Source organism: Sphaeramia orbicularis, chromosome 5 (genome assembly GCF_902148855.1).
Source record: "Sphaeramia orbicularis chromosome 5, fSphaOr1.1, whole genome shotgun sequence".
Taxonomy (NCBI): Eukaryota; Metazoa; Chordata; class Actinopteri; order Kurtiformes; family Apogonidae; genus Sphaeramia; species Sphaeramia orbicularis.
The window spans coordinates 30,603,715-30,622,933 of NC_043961.1; the positions used below are offsets into that span (position 1 = coordinate 30,603,715).

The 19,219-nt window shown below is 38.2% G+C and overlaps 1 pseudogene; it reads right to left on the minus strand.

Annotated features, from left to right (window-relative positions):
• On the minus strand, nucleotides 1-6,671 carry LOC115419570 (RNA-binding protein 15 pseudogene; annotated as a pseudogene).
• Between the last annotated feature and the right edge of the window lie 12,548 nt (nucleotides 6,672-19,219).

Consider the following 19,219-nt stretch of genomic DNA (forward strand, 5'->3'; position numbering starts at 1 on the left):
TAGAAGAAAACCTGCCTTTATTTAAGCACACATTCAGTTAACATTAAAATACAAAACACTATAAATATGTGAAGTGCAAGTGAAGCTGTACTCACCATGGCATACTCACCTTTGTGTGCTTGATCTTTAGACTTTAAAGATCTACTGGTTCACACGACAGAAACTGAAAATTAGAGCATTTTCAGGATAAAAAAAAAAAAAACCTCAACATCTTAGTCCATGTGAATTACTCAAAATATACCAGATCTATAAAAATGCATAAAAGTTCAATGAACCTAATGAGGTGAACAAAAATAAAGTGCTGTATTTACTTACAACCCATTTGGGTCCATCTCACTAACTGTATCTACCATAGTGGCTTCACTGGAATAATTATCTTTCATCTGAAGCTGTAGAAAAAAGGGCTAAACACAGGAAATATTTAACTTGAACCTGCTGTTCATTCATCCCATTGTTGAATATCATAGAAAACGGTGAGATTATCCCTGAATAATTAACACTAGTGTAAAAACAGCGCTGAGAAACACTACAACAGGCACTTGCTGAGTTGTTAAAACATCACCACCAACATCAGGTTTGTGTTCTCACACTGCAGTTAAAGTAACTGTTTCACACAATACATCATCAAATACCTGGCACTGATCTTACAGGCATTTACTTCAGCACATTAAACTACAGTTCTCTAAAATGTACATATGCACAGAAATAACTGTCTTTGACACTGCAGAAATTCCTGGCCCTCACTACCATCATAAAAAGCACATAAACCCTGAGCAAAGATCAAACCAAGTGCACTTCATCATGTTCTTATTAACATCAACCTGATTACAAAGGGTGGTGACAGGGTTAGGGATTATCTACCATAACATGTTAACTACTGCCGTCAATATCACACCTCCTTCTCTAAATATAGGTAGAATGACATGCATTAATAATGTTTTTAGACTAATCTATGAGTATCAAGTCTATTCAGTGCTGATCACATTAGATTAATATACAGTAATATATGTACAGCAGCACGTCTCAGATTTAACACCACCCATATTCACTCAAAACAGGGAAGTAACTAGCAGTGCAAAGATTTAGTTGCACAACTGTAGACTATCCTGATATTTAATGCGTTTCAGGCAGAACATCATTACCCTTCAGCTGTTTAAAGTGGAGCTTTATATGCTTATGCTAGACATTTTCATACGTACCCAGGTTTGCTGTTTAGGTCATCTTATTTTACCTTTAGACCGGCAGCAGATGCAGCCTCACTGCTTTATGAATCCCAGCCGTGGTCCTCAGGAAACATCAGCTGCTGCAGAGAAGCCCTTCTGCTGTCGTTTGGAGATGAACCGAGGAGCCGACACGAGCAGAAGCAGCATATCATGATGGAAAACATCCTGCTGCAGATTCTGTCTGTCACTTTGCTTTCCTATGCAGTTTGGCACAGCCTCTTTAAAAGCACGTAAATCACATGAATATATCTACAGGTTAGGGTTCCCTGAACAGGATTCTGTCAATCTTTTCTCTTCTGTTGTGTTTCCTTTCCAATTATGGCAAATAAAGCAGATGCTGTCTCACTGTCTCCACCTGAGCACACAATATGCTCTTCTCCAACACAGGATGAGACATGTCTGACGTCTGGCCCTAGCACAGAGATCTTCAAAACTCCAATGTATGAACAACAAGCAACTACACAAATGTTAGCACTGCTCCTTTTCAGGATGCCAGATTCTGCAGCAGTGTGCTGATGGAGCCAGACCAGGAGGATGAACAGGGCCTGCCATGCTGTCGCTGAGGGGGTGTGGAATGAGACGGCCCCGATGACTCTGGCAGAACTTTGCATGATGAGTGACAAAACCAGCCGTACCTCCGTCCGGACACACAAAGCCGGAAGCGACTGAGGAACAAGCCACATATGTGAAGAGACTCTAGATCTGAAAAGTATTCTAGCACTGGCCAAATTTCAATCTGAATGAAGGTCACATGAAAAGCTCTTCACAAAGAGGTCATTCAAACAAATGATGAGCAACATCAAAACACAGAACTGAGCAGCTGTCTTCCCTTGAGCTCAAACTTGCTCTCCTTTCTGCTGGAAAGGCTCCTGCTCCCAACGAGTTACAGCCTTAGAGGTTGATAGACAATTCCAAGAACAGAAAAGGTCACAAAGTTGTCTTCCAAGGCACTTGTGTTTCCCACGAAAGAGCAAATTTATTAAAACAAAATCAAGTGCATGATGCACTTTGCGTTTTTTTTTTTTTGACAGTTAGGTATACTTCTTAGGCCCATGAGCAATGATGTTCTCCATTTCTCTCTCCAGATATCCTGAGTTTACAGCAATTATATTTTTCCATTAGACACACAATACTCAAATCATGAAAAACAATCACTTAAGAGTCCGTTCAGAGGACGGCCACAGCAGAGCAGCCGCCTCTCATACTGGTCATCACAAATGTCCATGGATAGTGGAGCAACATTTTCTGATTATAAACTGCTGATGATCAATGATAAGAGATGTGCATGGTGATCTATATCTTATTCTGAAGGTTACATCATCATTTTGAAAAAGTACATGCTTTGTTGGGGCAGCAAATAGTGGCTATGAAACTCAAGATAACAAAAATGTTATGTTATTAACCAAACATGGTTCATCAAATTGACTGTGAAGACATGGAAAAAAAAACACAAAGATATAAAGGGGGTGGACACAACAAAATAACCCTGTATCATTTCACTCAAAACAACAGACCTCAACACACGACATTTTTGGTGCTACTTTGAGGAAAAAAAATAGCCAGTTCAACTCCGATAAGGTTTGAGCTGAAGTAATCCACTGTATTGACAGTGAACTAACCATTTAAATCCAATCATCTGATGGGATATGAAGATATGGTGCTTACATCAAAATATTTAGGCATTTTACAAATTTGGCAGGACAAACAAAATATGTTCTCCATTTTTATGTTTTATGAACCAAATCATTCAAATATTGACAAATATTTGTTCCATTAACCAAACTGAAGCCTTGAATATTTTAAAATGCAGTCCCAAAACAACATTCTCAATTAATGTCCAGACACTGAAATGTCTGTATTTAACAAATACATGAATATCAGGGGCTTCAGATTAGTTTTTTGTACCACACTATAATGTACAGGCACTTGGTGGTGTCAACCCCCATATACTGGTCTGCTTCCAGAGGAAAAAGCTAAACATCTTTCACTTCATCATACAATGTCAATGTCTCATAGCACCCAGAGGTGGCTGAGATAACACACTACTACACTAGTGTTGATTTAAACATATTTTTGTCTTTTAAAAATCTGATGGAAAAATAGTATGTGGAGGCCAACAGGTCTGATACAAAGATCATCCACACTTTTCTGTAGTTTTAAGCAGAACTGGCCATAAAAAAAATAAAAACAAAACAGAAAAAATAGGAACACTCTCAAAGTGAAACTTTGAATGATTAGGTATTCAAGACATTTTACTTGGTCATCAAAAAGTGTTACAGAAGCACATGTGGGATATGTCTGTTAATGAGAAATGGATAAAGCTTTAGAAATAAATTTCCTCAATCGAATTTACACATATTTGACTTTGTTATTTCATAGCCTGTCTGTACAAATATGGTTATAGTATTAAAAATGGGTGAGATTGAGTGATTAAATGTATGTTGAGTGCAGCACTATCGGTTTGGATTAAACTCTTTCATAATCAGATATGAAATGAAAATGAGTATGAAGGAACTGTGCTACTATTTAATGAGATAAGGCAACATACAGTATTGATTTGGACACTCTGAAGTACTCTGAGCACAGCACCTTTACATTTTTCACATGATGAAGAAGCCAAGAGCAGTGTGCCACCTGCATTAATATTTATCAATTTATCAAAATGTCTTCTATAAACTCTGAACAGGATTAAATTAAGCCACCATGCAGCTAAAGGAACCCTGTCATAACCCACAGATAAACAGTCAATTTATACAGTGAGTGTAAAAACAGACATTTATAATGTGCACTTTTTTAAGATGCTCCTCTGATAATGACCATCACCATGCAGTCGTCTTCTGATTTGGCAAAGGCTTTGGCAGAGACATCCACGAACTTCTGTGAGAACTCACATGGGGGGAAAGCGTGCAGGACTCCTCCGTGGTCCTTGTCTCGGCTGCCGCCCACAGGGAGGCTGATGATGCCGGCCGCCTCCTTCTGCTTCAGGTACGACACCAGGTTCTTCAACGGCCTCTCGGTGGAACTATGGACATCCGAGGCCCCTCCGTCCTCAGATTTTCCTGGGACAGCCAGGAGGATGGCATATCCACTGGAGCCTGCTGCTTTGATGCGACGGGACACTTCATCCAACTTGGGCTGGTCCAGACGCAGGCGCTGTGCGATCTTCAGCTGGGACACTGGACCCCCTGTGGACCCCTCCACCAGCAGACTGGTTGCCACCTCTATGTCCCCCTCCAACAGGTGCAATGCTGTGGGAAAGCTGCTGTTCTTTAACAAGAGGAAGCCCTGCCAAACCTGACTCAGCTTGTTCCCTCCAGCCGCTGACTTCGACTGCTGGCTGGACTTACTGGAGGAGTTTGAAGAGGAGGTGGGGTGTTCTGAGCGGTCCTCCTTTTTCATTGGGCTTTTTGATGAGTCACTGGCTTTGCGGTTGTGGTCCCTCTCAGAGCCTGACTTATTCGGGCTCTGAGTTCTTCTTTTCTTCTCTCCAAAGTCGTGGCTGTTCTGCCGTTCTCTGACAGGCGACGTTCTGCCAGAGCGAGGCAGACGCTCAGAGTCACTGTAGCGTCCCCCGTCTCTGCTGCTTCCTCCAGGGCTGCGTTCTAATGAGCCACCATGATGCCGTGGACCATAGTCACTGCTGTCAGGTGAACGGTCCAGCCGCCAGCCATCATCCAAATGTCTCCTTTTGCGGCTTAGATCTCGGCTTTGTAATTCCCGCTCACGTTCTAGCGACCAGATGTCACGAGAACGCCTGTCTGGACGGTCTGTGGGTTCAAAGCCAGCTCCACGTATCCTGTCGTGAACTCCTAAGCCGGACCAGTCAGAACCAGAGAAAAGGTCTCGGTCTCTGAATCGAGCAGGAAGTGGGGGGGACCTCTCTCTCACTCTCACAGAGTCACTAAGGCGGTGGGCAAAAGGCTCAGGGATCAGGTCATAGTGCGGCAGGGGGAGGGGGAGCTGCATGTACTGCTGCTGCTGGTAGCGCTGCTCTGTCTCTGCAAAGTCCACCCTGAGTCTCCGGTCAGGACCACCTAGAGGGAAACCCCTCATGTGAGTCCAGGCAGCCTGAGCAGCATCTAGACTTTCATACTGGATGTACGCCGACGCCTCCCCTTTCCTGTAGTCTATAGTCCTGATGGTGCCAAAACGGTCAAACTCTTTTGCCAGTGCAGCAAGTGGAACCCAGGGTCCGAGGCCCCCCACCCACAGCCTGGTGGAGGGAGTAGGTTTCCCGTAGCCAATTTTAATTGGACTGTGGCCCAGTACTTTCCCTGCCATTGCCATTTTGGCACGATGAGCCATGTCAAGGTTTTCAAATTTGATGAATCCATAGGTGTTGCTCTGTCCTCTGACTGCTCGTTTAATGTCCACCTCTGTTATGATCCCAAAGCGATCAAACGCTCTCCTCAGGTCATTCTCTGTCAAACTGACGTCCAGATTCCCCAGAAACAAAGTCCTGTTTGCCCTCTGACCTTCATCGGAGGGCAGCAGGTCGTCGTCACGGAACACAGCACATTCAGGGATGAAGGGAGGTCGATTCCTGGCATCATACATAGAAAACTCTCTGTCTCTGTCCAGGTCTCTGAGGTGGGGGGGTGGATGTGGGGGGAGCCGGCCCAGGGCCAGCTGCTGCAGCCGGTAGTCTCTGTAGCCCAAACCTGTGGGCGACAGGGGTCTCTGAGAGTGCGGATTCCTCTGTCCTGGGGGGAAAGTGTCTTTGGACACAGGGGAGCGGCTCCTCCGTTTGTTGGTGTACACTGTTTCTATCTTCAGGGGCCGGTCGTACAGGACCAGTCTGCCGCGTGCGTGTTTGGCCGCTCGTGCGTCATCTGGTCTCCTGAAGTTCACAAACGCCACCCTCTCATCGTTTTCTCGGCAAATTTTAACACTAACCTCTCCAAACTTCTTAAACTCGTGAAACAGTCCGTCCTCTATCTCCTCGTCGTTGAGCTGAGAGCCCAGTTCGCTTATTTTCAGAGTCTTGTACTCACTCTCTGGGTTCGGGGTAGGCCGTGAACCGGACCTGGAGGCTTCCGCGATGATATCAGCGCCACCGTGAGGCTTATTCCCATATTCGTATCCGCCACTAGTCCTACCAGACGAATTATGCCCGTCTGAATCCCTCATGTCTCTTTTGTCCGGGTGTAAACTCCTCCTGGATGAGGATGAGGCGCCGCTCTGGGCTGAGCTGTTGCTGCCGGAGGTCGACAGGGCTCCGGTCTTCTTGCCGCTCGAGTGGCTTCCTCCTCGGTCTCTGCTCTCATCTGGCGCCCGGGAGCGTTTCTTTACCGGCGATCGCTCCTTCCCTTTCATTTCCAAACTACGATATTCACAGTCTACAATAAATGTTATACAAATACACTATATTCTGTCTAAATCGACCAAAACTACGTGAACTATACGCGGTTTCCACAACTCTGTCAGACGACCGACATAACCGCCATATTAGACTACTGACACTACTGTACAGGAAGTCACACCCATTGACTGATGGAAGAATCTGATTGGCTGTGAGGGATGTCACTCATAGCGAACGGAAGTCTGTTCGCCTATAATAAACAAGGGTGCGGTTCTGCCTTAGGGTCAAACTACAGTCCAAAAAGACAAACTGATATGACAAAGAGTCCATGACAAAAGTGGAACAGAAGTAAAAACAGTTAAAAAAAAAAAAAAAGTATGCTTGTAATATTAGTGTCACGGCTATGATGACTGAGTATTTTCGTAATTAAAAGTAGTGTAAATGGACTTACAGATTGCAATACTGAAAAACAGTTTTGTTTTTTTGTTTTTTTTTCTTGCAGGAAGTAAGGGCACTGCATTGAGTAACACATTTACAACATAACAGTGCTTTCCGGTGAAGGACAGTTATACCTTACGTAGAGTTCTGTCAAATTCCGCTTCCTGCACTTGCATAGTTGAGTAGGGCTGGAAATATTTAGAAACTGTACATTAAACAAGTACCATGTCGAAGTAATCCATCAGCAACTTCTGAATCAGGATGAAAGTAAAAGTTTCTTCCTTCTGCAGCATTATGTTACTGTAGAGTATTATTTAATCTGTTTTTACCACTACCATCTACAGTAGGATAATGAGCAAAAGCTTTAGGCTACCTGGAATTGGTTTTATTTCATTAAGAAAATACAGAAAGTACAATGTTAGGAGCACACAAAAAATTGAATCAGAATCACACGACTTCTAAAGTCAAAAATCAGTGGGACAATGGGAAATGCAGTTTTAAAAAAAAAACACAACATTAGTGCAGTTTATTTCATATTTGTATACCCAAAAGAGATAAAGCCAAGTTCAGTGCACAGTATGAACTTGTTATCTTTCATTGTAGAGACGAGGTCTTTTTAAGAAATATTTTGCTTGTAATGCTGTTTTAGATGTTTCCTATACATTGTTCTGGTTATATGGTAATTGTAACTTTACTGAAACAACAACCCTAATTGTAGCCTAAGACTTTTGCAGAGTACTGTACATGTAAGAGTGCTGTAATGTTTTAGTGCATCCTTATTGCTGTAGATGCCATACCTCTAAATTCCTGAAGCATTTATCATTTTGATACATATACATATATAGATGAACTTTGCTGGTCCCCAAGGAGGAATTAACTTTCTTAATCAGCTCAATAAAATAAAAAGAAAGAATGACTGACTCATCTAGCATTATGATGTGAGAATGTTCTGACGAAAAATAATTATTTTAAACCACAAGTAACTGTCAAATGTAGACAAAGCAGACCTTTAAACATAAAATAAATATTTAATTAACTTTTTTTTTTTTTTTTTTTTAATCATTTTTATGAACTGACCTGAACATTTTTATCATGATAATTAAAATTGGTGGTCAAGCTCTAGGGGTAATGTGTCCCAATATTTTTGTCTCTAAGGTGTATTTTGGATATTTTATCATGTAAAGATGACAACTAACTGTAAGTGTGTAGTAAATGCAGTAAAATGTACAGCATTTCCCTCTAAAGCACAGTGGTATTGCATGACATAAAATACTGACCGAAGTACAAGTATGTGGAAAAGGTGCAGTAATTTTATTATTTCAATAAATATACATGGTTACAATCAGCCACTGCAAACTATGGGTATGGCAACCAAAACTCTTGAAAATTATAATTACAATTTAGGAGGTATGTGAAAATAGAAATAATAGAAATAATCAGTGGTAGATTGTTTTATTGAAAAAAAAAAGTGTTAATAACTTCTGACCACCAGGGGGCAGAAGCACTCCTCTGAAGAAGCAGCTGACTTTATTCCTATAATTTGGAGGTAAATTCGTCCTGTCTAGACTCTGTGTCTTAAGAAGTGGATGAATGGAAGGAGACAGACTCCTCTGTGGCTGTCAGATGTGGACAGTTCACTTAGAGGCTGCAGTCAATGTGTCTCTGTGTCCTGTCCATCCACATGGATTATTTATGTTGGATAAGATGTCTTCACTGCTCCACAATAATCAAAAAGCACCAAATGTTGCGAACCTGTAATATTCTGACTCAGCTCGTCATCAATTACACTGTTTAAAGATATTATTGTGATTAAAATGGTCCATCTACAGCTAATTCTCTAATTTTATCATTAACATTACACCACACTTTTAATACATTTGACTATTGATGTTAGAATAGAATAGAATAGAATAGAATAGAATAGAATAGAATAGAATAGAATAGAATAGAATAGAATAGAATAGAATAGAATAGAATAGATCTTTTTTGTCACTGTTACAGGATCAATAAATCTCAGTTTAGCAGCTCTGTTTCTTATTCAGCAGCCAAAACACTTCTGTAATTATAGCACTGAGGATAGGGTGAGTATTGCCTTGTCCATTATACCAGGGGTGGTGATTATTTAGTCAGTGGGAGGGTAAAAGCATACATTCTCAGTATCTAGTTTCCTATGGAAAACGTACAGATATGTATTAATGTGAAACTTTCAAATAAAATAAGCACTTTAATTTATTTGTTTTGTTTGTTTCTCCAAAGTGGACTTGGTGCATACATGATAACAAACAATGCTGGTGTTCCTGCTGTATATGACATAATACTGAAAGCCATTACATTACCCTATACTCTCCCATTTGGTTAAATAATGATTTGTCCTTCAGATTATTTCAGAGGTGAAGCCGGTGATGGTTCAATTTTAATTAACCCTTTTGATTTTCTTAATGGATCAGCTTTGCTCTCTCCCCCTGTACAACAGCACTAGTCTGCAGGATATTTGTTGATTATTATTATTATTATTATTATTATTATTATTATTATTATTATTATTATTATTATTATTATTATTATTATTATTATTATGGAAAATAAAATTGCTGATGGACAGAGAATGCATAGGATGACAGAGAATGCATAGGATTACAGTTTGCAGCTCAGCAGGAGGAGAGGCGGTCATCTGCTCTTTAAAGTGTGTTGTTTTGTGGACAGAAAACTTTCTTTCTTTTCTTTCTCTTTTCTTTATTTATTTTGAACATGCAAAGAAACAAAATTTAAAAAAAAAAAACAATAGTATTTACATTAACAGAATCTATCTTCAAGTATGAGCAAGTCTGAATTTGCAAGGCCGAAAAGGAGTAGGAAGAAGTATAAACTTATCTATTCCCACCCCTGAAGTACTTTTACATCTTTATCAATAACTGAATTCATGAATTAAACAATATGTTCTCTTAATTTAACATTCAACTCACAACTAATACATAATACAATAATTGAGTTAAGTTAAACACAACTATATATATATCTGTGTGTGTGTGTGTGTGTGTGTATGTGTGTGTGTGTGTGTGTGTGTGTGTGTGTGTGTGTTTAATTACATTTTATATATATATTATACTAAAACTTTCTGTGTCTATGAGTATCTGAGATTTTGACAAATAAAACGTGAGCATTTTTACTGCACTGTCCCTTTCTGTTAAAGTGTTGAGTGAGTTTGACCCTGTTGTTTGTTGCATCTACACATATAAAAAAAACAACTGTAATATAATATTTTTGAGTGGAATTGGAGGTGTAAAATATTTATTAAATCAATATGAATGTACTTAATGCTGCTTAAAAATCAAATATAACCATATTAATTTCACACAAAAATAAGATCCAAGTTTATTAAATACTGTCCAACATATTGTAGATTTTTCCACAAATATGTGTTCAGTTTCTATTTTGATTCATTTTATATTAAGAAGTTTAGATAAAACTACTCAGGCTTTGGGTCATTTACATTTATTTAGACTTAATTCAGTACTTTGAGTACATTTTTTTCTTTTTTCTTTTTTTTTTTTTTTTTTTACTGAGTACATTTAAATCATTTTTCAACTGATTTAAATCTCTTTATTGTTACATGTCATTTTGTTCTCACAGTTTATTTACTTATTTTCAGTAGTGAATAAAAAGATTTACATAGATTGTACTAATAATTCATCGAGCCTTCGCTGCAGCTGCCCCCACCCTATGGAACTCACTCCCACAAAACATTCGGAACTCGGACTCAGTACAAAACTTCAAATTACTACTGAAAACTTACCTGTTCAAACTTGCATTTTCTTGAGGCTCTTTTTTTTCTCTCTGCTCCTTTTGTTTTGTTTGTTTGTGAAGCGTCTTTGAGTGTCCAACAAAGCACTATATAAGTGTGATCTATTATTATTATTATTATTATTATTATTATTATTATTATTATTATAAATGACTAACCTTTTTCACAACCGTAACAACATTTTAGGCCTCATGTATCACTAAACTATATTTACTTACCAAATATGGTATGGAAAAAAGACACAAAATGATTGGAATCAGTCTCTAAAAAATATTTAAATACACTCATGCTCTTTCATTCACAATAAAGTTAGTTCAAAAATATGTGGCTATAGTTATAGTTATTTGTGAAAGCACATGTTAAGAAATAATTGGAATTCTTTGATTTTAACCTAATATCTGTTAGAAAAAATACCTTTTGCATATCTTATCAAGGAAATAAAAAAAAAAGTGTTCCACATGTTTTGATATATTTTTATATTTATTGTTTTTGCATCCCCTTTTGTTTTTGTTTTTTTGGTTTTTTTTTTTTTTGCTTTTGACCCAGTTCAGCACTTTCTATACATGGAGTTATTTATTTATTTTACCCCCCAGTCTCACTTTTTACAGTGCACATTGTTGCACCAACAATGCTTACTGAAAAAAAAAAAAAAAAAAAAAAAAGCTGCAGACATATTTTAAAAGGATTACGCTGTCCAAAAAAAAAGGGGAAAAAATGGGGACAGGAGCTTTGTCCTCCACCCTGTGTGCTGGACTGGCCCCTCTTTGTGAGACCATCTGGTAAAGTTGTTCTATAGACCATCACATGTCTGCGCAGGCCCAGAAAACGCAATCTGCCACCCATCCAGTATTAAAACAGGTTTAAGTGAGCCTATAAAGGTAGGACAAGCAGGAGCAATTGTTCAGATTTTAATCGCTCCCTACTATCAAGGTCGGCTGTTTGTTATTTTGGATGGAGGAACCTCAGCCTGACAAAGAGTCGAGCAAAATGTGAAGAGAAATAATTCACTTCACTCACTTGACATATTCAGATGACGTCTGCATCTCAGACTCATCTGCTGTTCAATGTGTGTCCTTATGTAACGTATTGCAGAGTCCTACATTTTTTTTGTCAAATTGTGCTTTTTGTCTTTGTCGTTTGCCTTTTCTTTACCAGTGTAATGCTTGCTGCAGAATTAATTAGTACTTAACCCTTAAAGGCCTAGAACTAAGTGGTTTATCACCATTCATTATAATGTTATCTATTGCATTTTGCCTTTTTGCCGTAACAAGCGAGTATTATCATATATTTAATTTACTGACCACGTTTATGTTCATAAGGTTATTATAATAGAACACAGAAAATTAAGGCAACAGTGACTTTTTCTGCAAAATATATCATTAACTGGACATAAAATCTGCTGCTGCTTAAACTATATGGATTGTTTTAGTGAGTCAGTGTTGCTGTGTCTCCTTATACACTACTAAGTCTTTGTCCAACCAAGACACATCTGATGCCAGTGAAAAGTTATTAATTATTCTGTTATTAGTTATTAAACATTATGGAAACAATATGCCAATTTTTAAATCTTTGGGGGTTAAAAAAGAAAGAATTGACCTTCATTGCTGCAGAAAAGCTGCAATCTCACCCAGTAATGCGATATTTATGTATACATCTTCTTTTGTGTATTTCCTTGTAATGTAATACCTGACATAGTCGAGATTGGGTTAGTCTGTGACCAACATCTACAAACAGTTGCTGTCAGTAAGCCTTAAATCACAGCACCTAAATGCTAATGCTAATGCTAAAGCTAGAACATCCAACTATTCTAAATGGATCAAACCACCCCCACACTATTCAGACCCAAAGCCACACTGACCTCATATAACCGAGATCAGTATTTACAGACGCATTAAATTTTGCCACAATGCAGTTGTCTGTCTCTCGTATTTATCTCTCTCTCTTTAGTTCCGGCAGCATCAACAGCCTCTGTCACAGTTGTTCTAAGATATTTTTTCCTAATCACTGATCTTCCTACTGACCAGACTACCACTGAATATTGATGCTTTTTGATCACATTTATAAGACGATAAGAGTAAAAAAAAAAAAATTTGACAACACAAACAGGTACCAGATGTCACTGAAATATTCAACAACATTAAATCTTAATAATTTGAATGATTGATTTTGCCATTTACACAGATTTTTTGGTAGCAATGATTGTGAATTAAAATACAGTAAGTTATATAAACACAATCTTCAGCTATAGTCGAAGCCACCAGAGTTCCATCAAATGGAGCATATTGAGAGATATTTACAGTTTAACCCTTTCATGCATGAATTATGAGAACCTTAATCAAGATTTTTTTTCCTGAGTGTTTTTATTCATCTTTAGGCATGAAAAAAACAATGTGATTAAATTTTTATTTATTTTTTTATTTTTTTTATGAACCTATTTTTTGCAGAGTTACAAAAATGTCCATTGAGCTGGACAAAATGCGTTTAATTTTTGAAGCAAAGACACATGTATTTACTGTCATACTGTGTGAAAACTATTAAATAAATGTTTTTTTAATGTTGCTAATCTGATATTTTCTCATATTTTAACATACTATAATAGCAGTTATTACTCACTCCAATAATATGAAAAAAACAACCAAACACAGCAACCTCCTGTTTAAAAAAAAACAAAAAACAAAACCTGTTAATTACAGTCTAATAACAATTAGCCAATAATTTACACTCAAATATGTTGCTACAGATCAGGTTTATCAAGAACTGCAAAGTTATAGTAATGGTATGAATTGCAGTGTGTGGGATGATGCATGAGCGACCACTGTGTCGGTTGATATGGAACTAAAACAACAAAACCCATGAAAATACAAGAGAACAGCTGTAGAATGACTGTCCACTGGAGTGACCATTATGTATGACTGGGTTAATTTAGATAAGGTGAAAGGAAAAAGTCATAGAGTTGCAGACACCTGATAACAATCTTTCAAAAAGTGCTATAGACTAAATAATATCCATGACTAACTCCACTAGATGTATTAAATCCTGCACAGACTGTAACAGATAGGCGTTTCATCTGCCAACAACCACCAAAAACAGAATGACATGCAGAGTTTTTTTTTTTTTTTTTGTTAATGAGCTGTCAAAGGGGAAATCTGCAAAGGATTAGTGGGGGGAAACAGCCTTTAATGAGTTTCTATTTTTGTGTGTCGCATTAAGGTGAACGGCCTGATCTGACCCACTGCCCCCTGGCTTTCATGTGAGACAGATGCTCAGTGACAGATCTGTTTGTGTATCGACCAATGAAAAGACAAGCGATCCTTCACCTGCGTGGAGTGGATCAACATGTCAGGAGTCACGCAAACATCAGCAGATGTGAGACGACAGCAGCCCATGTCCAGGTCACTACAGGTATATCGCCATCAAACTCATTCATAAATGTTTGTCTCTGATGGACTGATGCAGACTGGACTGTCACAAATACTCCTGATTACAGCTTGTGTAAAGACACACACCATCCAGGAGAGCTGGTGGTAGAGCGCTGCAGTGTATCTGCCAGGGACCAGCATGACCCACTTTATCCACTGTGTGAACACCTGCACAACGCCTGCTCATCCCTGAGCACTGATGCATTCTGGGAAAGCAAGAGGGAATACAAAACTGTGAGGATGCACCGAGACAGAAAGTAATAATTTCACTTAAGTACTAATTTTCAGCTGCGCATTGGCCAAATTAAGGTTTTTTTCCCTCTTGATTCACTAAGTTTGCTTTTTTTTTGTTTCAAACTCTGTTTCTCTAATATGTCTGCAACTAACCTCTGATTCTGTCAAAAGTGATCGTGCAGAACTTCAGCCTACATGGCAGAAAGTGTCATCAAATTATCACTGAGTAATGTCATGTGAACTAAAAATGCAGACATCTACATCGACTTATGTATTAATTTCCCCTTCGTTTCAGATAGATTTACAGTATTGATGGACATTACTGTACATTTGTTAAAGTGCTTGTACTATGAATAGCCATACCTATAGCCATGCACTGAAGCTTTTTTAGGAGCTGAGAGTGACCCAGACAGCACAAAACACAAGGGGAGAAACAGGAGGGAGGGGGAGAAAGAGAGGGGGAGAGAGGAATATAAATGAGGCTGGAGTGAAGGAAAAGTACTGGGCGGATGTAGTGGTGCAGATGCAGAATGCACGAGTGCACGTGAGTGGAAGTGGGCGTGGGGGAGCACAAAAGAAAGCAGGCTCTCAGTGAAACGGGGGCTGCAAAGCACCAAGGAGACAATGTGAAGAGGCGACTGAAGGTGAACAGCAGAGAGGAGTAGAAACGTACTGTGAGATGCACTGCTGAGGGTGCTGACGTCAGCCACAAAAAACCATGACATACAACAAACAGAAAAAAAAAGACAATATATGAAGCTCCAACTCCAGGGAGAAACCATTTTAATGAGAGAGGAGAGAGCAAAGGGACTGTGATGAGGAGAAAAGAAAAGCAGCTGATGACGAAGATGGGGAGAAATCGAGACAAACGCAAGGAGGAAAAAAAAACGTGGCAATAAGAAGACAAGACAAGACAGGAAATGCAGCCTCTGGAGGTTCTACAGTTTATGAGTTTGCATCTGGTGCTGAGCATCGACTTTTCACCTATTACAAACTCAAAGAAATAATGTTGGAGGAGATACAAAAAAAACCCAGCAATAAATAAATAAACACAGAACAAAGGACAAATGACGGCAGAACCAAGCTGCAGTGACTTCTATAATCCAGATGGGACTGTTTGGTCATTTGCTAACCAGAGAGGGCAGCAGCACCACTGTGCACACTGTCCCACAGGCCTGAGAGGCTGCTGATGCTGCTTAATAAAATCCTGAACAATTATCCACGTGGTTCACTGAGTGACACTGCTGTCCACTTAGCAGATGCCCTGCAGTCTTTAAAAACCCATAATGCATCACATTCCAATATCCCCACCTTGTTATGCATGTGAAATATAACAAGAAAAGGATCAAGCCAACGTGCTGTAAAACTGATCTTATATCAATAATTTACTGACAGACATTTTTTCCATGAGACTGGGCAACAAAAAAGCTGTGAAAGCAAAAAAAGGGTCAGGAAAACAATACAGATGACCATTAAAAACTTGCAAAAACGAGAGATAACACATAGAGCTGAGGAAGAGGAGTAGATGCAAAGGCAACATCATTAAATATTAGAATATTAAAATAATATGGAAGCTGCAGGTCACACACGTGCCACAAAAATACACATATTTATTTTCCATCTTGATTAAAAATATTTATTGTGGGGGATGCAGAGAGCAGAGTGAAGGGAAGGGGTAAATCTGTCATATGATCCTGAGGTTGCTGTGGCAACTGTTCCCAGAAGTCAGCTCAAAGAAGGTGCATCAAAAGCATGACCGTACAAGGTCCAGCTGCAAAAATAAGAGAACCAGATCAGCTGGTGTAGTTTGAGTTTGAGCTGAAACAGGTACAACGACATCCTGCTGCAGTGACTGACACAAACAGGGAATAGAGGTGGGAAATGTCACTCACATGGAGTTAGTTCAGACTGTGTTAACGCTTGTTAAACATAATATATAGAATGACTCAGCTCCATATTTATTCCTTGTTTTGTGCATCATAACTCAGAGACACATGGGTACTGAAGCATGTGTTTGATTGTGATGCAGGTGAGAAATATCATGAGGCGAGTGAGGAAACCAGTCTGATTAAGACAACCAAAGGAGCCAAGCAAATGCACAAGGTCAGGATGAAAAATGGCCTCTCGTTAATATCTCCCTCCTCTATCTTGGTGGTTTTACAGAATATTCTGGTGGATGGTATGTGATTTATTGTCCCCTGGGTGACTCTGTCTGCTAGAGTCGTGTCGCGTGTCTAAACTCTCAGTAGAAAAACGACCACCCTGTTCATGTGTGAGACTTACAGTTTGATCAGGAAGATAAAGAAAAAAGACATCTGTTAACATAATTAGGTGTGCATATGCCTTAAAACCGCAGTGCTGCACATTTCTAAAAATAAGGTTTTTTGATGTCATTTCTTTTGATGACCATATTTTTGGGAGGATTTTACTGTTACTGAAACAGTTTATTTGAACACCAATGCACAAGTCACAAGGAGCAGGTATTTATATTTGTAAGTATATTTATATTTTTACCTTTTTATCTCACTGATCTTAATTAATGGGTCTTATTCTCCTGACCTATGTCTTATACAGCATTAGTTATGGTGTTTTTAATTATTTGCTTTGACCGCAGCATTTTATTCTCTGTATTTATGTGTTTTGTTGTGTCAAAACTGTGATGAATACTGTATTCGCAGACTGCAAACCTCATTTATCAATAGAATAGAATAGAATAGAATAGTTTTGTATTCTCACTGTTTTTAGCAGCTGTATTCTGTTTAGCAGCAGATTCTTAACGTGCATAAAGAAAGACTGTATATAAAAACTAAAATCTGAAATGAAATTGAAAATATATACAGAAAAATACTGAAAAAAAAAAAAACATATCTAAACCACAGAGTAGAAGAAGCACATAAAGGATATATAAGGTAAAATTAACCCTTTCATGCATAATGGTCTCTACAGTGGACAGTTATTCTACAGCTGTTCTATTGTATATTCATGGATTTTGTTGTTTTACTCGCATATCAACCAACACAGTGGACACTTATGCAACACCCCATACATTACAATTCATACCATTACTGTTCCTGTTCTTGCTAAACCTGATCTGCAGTAACATATTTGAGTCTAAATCAATTGCTAATTGTTATTAGACTGTAATTTAAATTTCTTTTAAAACAAAAAGTTGTTTGTTTGGGTTTTTTTTGTTGCATATTATCTGATTGAGTAATAACTAGTATTATAGTATGTTAAAATATGAGGAAACATCAGATTCACAGCATTAAAAATGATTTTATTTCATAGTTTTCACACAGTATTTCAGTAAATACATGTTTCTTTGCTTCAAAAATTAAATGCACGGTGTCTATGGAAGTAAATCTGTCTCATCAGATTTTGAATTATACAAGCCATTGAATTTCTAGCACAAAATTTTTTTGCACTGAAATTAAGTATCTGAATTTTAGTTTTGTTTTTTTTTGCACTGAAATTAAGTATCTGAATTTGTTGTTTTCAACTGAAATTAAGTATCTAATTTTTTTAGCACTGAAATTAAGAATCTGAATTTTTTTTTTTTTTTGCACTGAAATTAAGTATCTGAATTTTTTTGCACTGAAATTATCTGAATTTTTTTTTTTTTTGCACTGAAATTAAAAATCTGAATTTGTTTTTTTCAACTGAAATTAAGTATCTGAATTTTTTTTCTCTCAATTTTACTATGTTCATAAATTTAGAATAAAAAAAATTCAGATGCAAAAAATTCAGACGCAAAAATTCAGGTGCAAAAAAATCAGATGCAAAAAATTCAGAAGCAAAAATTCAGATGCAAAAAATTCAGAAGCAAAAATTCAGATGCAAAAATTCAAAAGCAAAAAATTCAGATGCAAAAAATTGAGATATCACATCTGGGACACCAAGGATAAGCAATGATTCTATCTCAAGTCGAGCCAGCCAATCAAATTACATTAGGTTGGTCATGTGACGCTGAAAAAATTCAGATACTTAATTTCAGTGCTAAAAAATTCAGTGCTAGAAATTCAGTGGCTTTTACAATACAAAATCTGATGAGACAAATTTCCTTCCATAGGTGTCCAGCTGAGGGGATATTTTTGTAACTCCATGGAAAATAGTTTCATAAAGAAATTTCAAACGCTTTTTTTTTTTCCATGCCTAAAGATGAATACAAACATTCAGGAAAAAAAAATCTTTATCAAAATAATAATCATAATTCATGCATGAAAGGGTTAAAAACAGGGTGCATAAGTCTATGATAAGACATCATCTGTATTTCAGGTACAAAATGACCTCCTTTCCTTCTTATTCAAGAACTGCTCATTGTATTATTTATTAGAGAACAGTGAAACTAAATGTTTCTTTGTTGGTGTGGACAGTTTCTACAAACACCCACTTATAAGAATTCTCCCTCTGCTTCTGAGATGTAAGTTATCTTTCTAGGTGTAGTATCCTGACATGCCAGTGGTGAATGGCTTAAATTTTTTATCAATTGAAAGCCCACCCTTATCAAGTGTGACGAAAGCTGCGTCAGACACCCACTTCCTCAGGTAGGAGTGGATAACCTTGACAAATGTGCGCACACTTTTGGCCCGTTTGTCTCCCCACATCCCCTTCTCCCCCCAGTGCAGAGGTGATGAGAGAGATCTGTGGCACAACAAGTGAAAAACAGCCGATAATTTGTTATTGTTGGGAAGGAGTCGTGCGCTGTGCGTCACGGTGCGCCCTGGACTCTCCACCCTGCATGTCAATGGTAGGCAGAGCAGCAGCATGTGATGCTCCGTCCTCCAGTGTCCTGTGAGCGCTC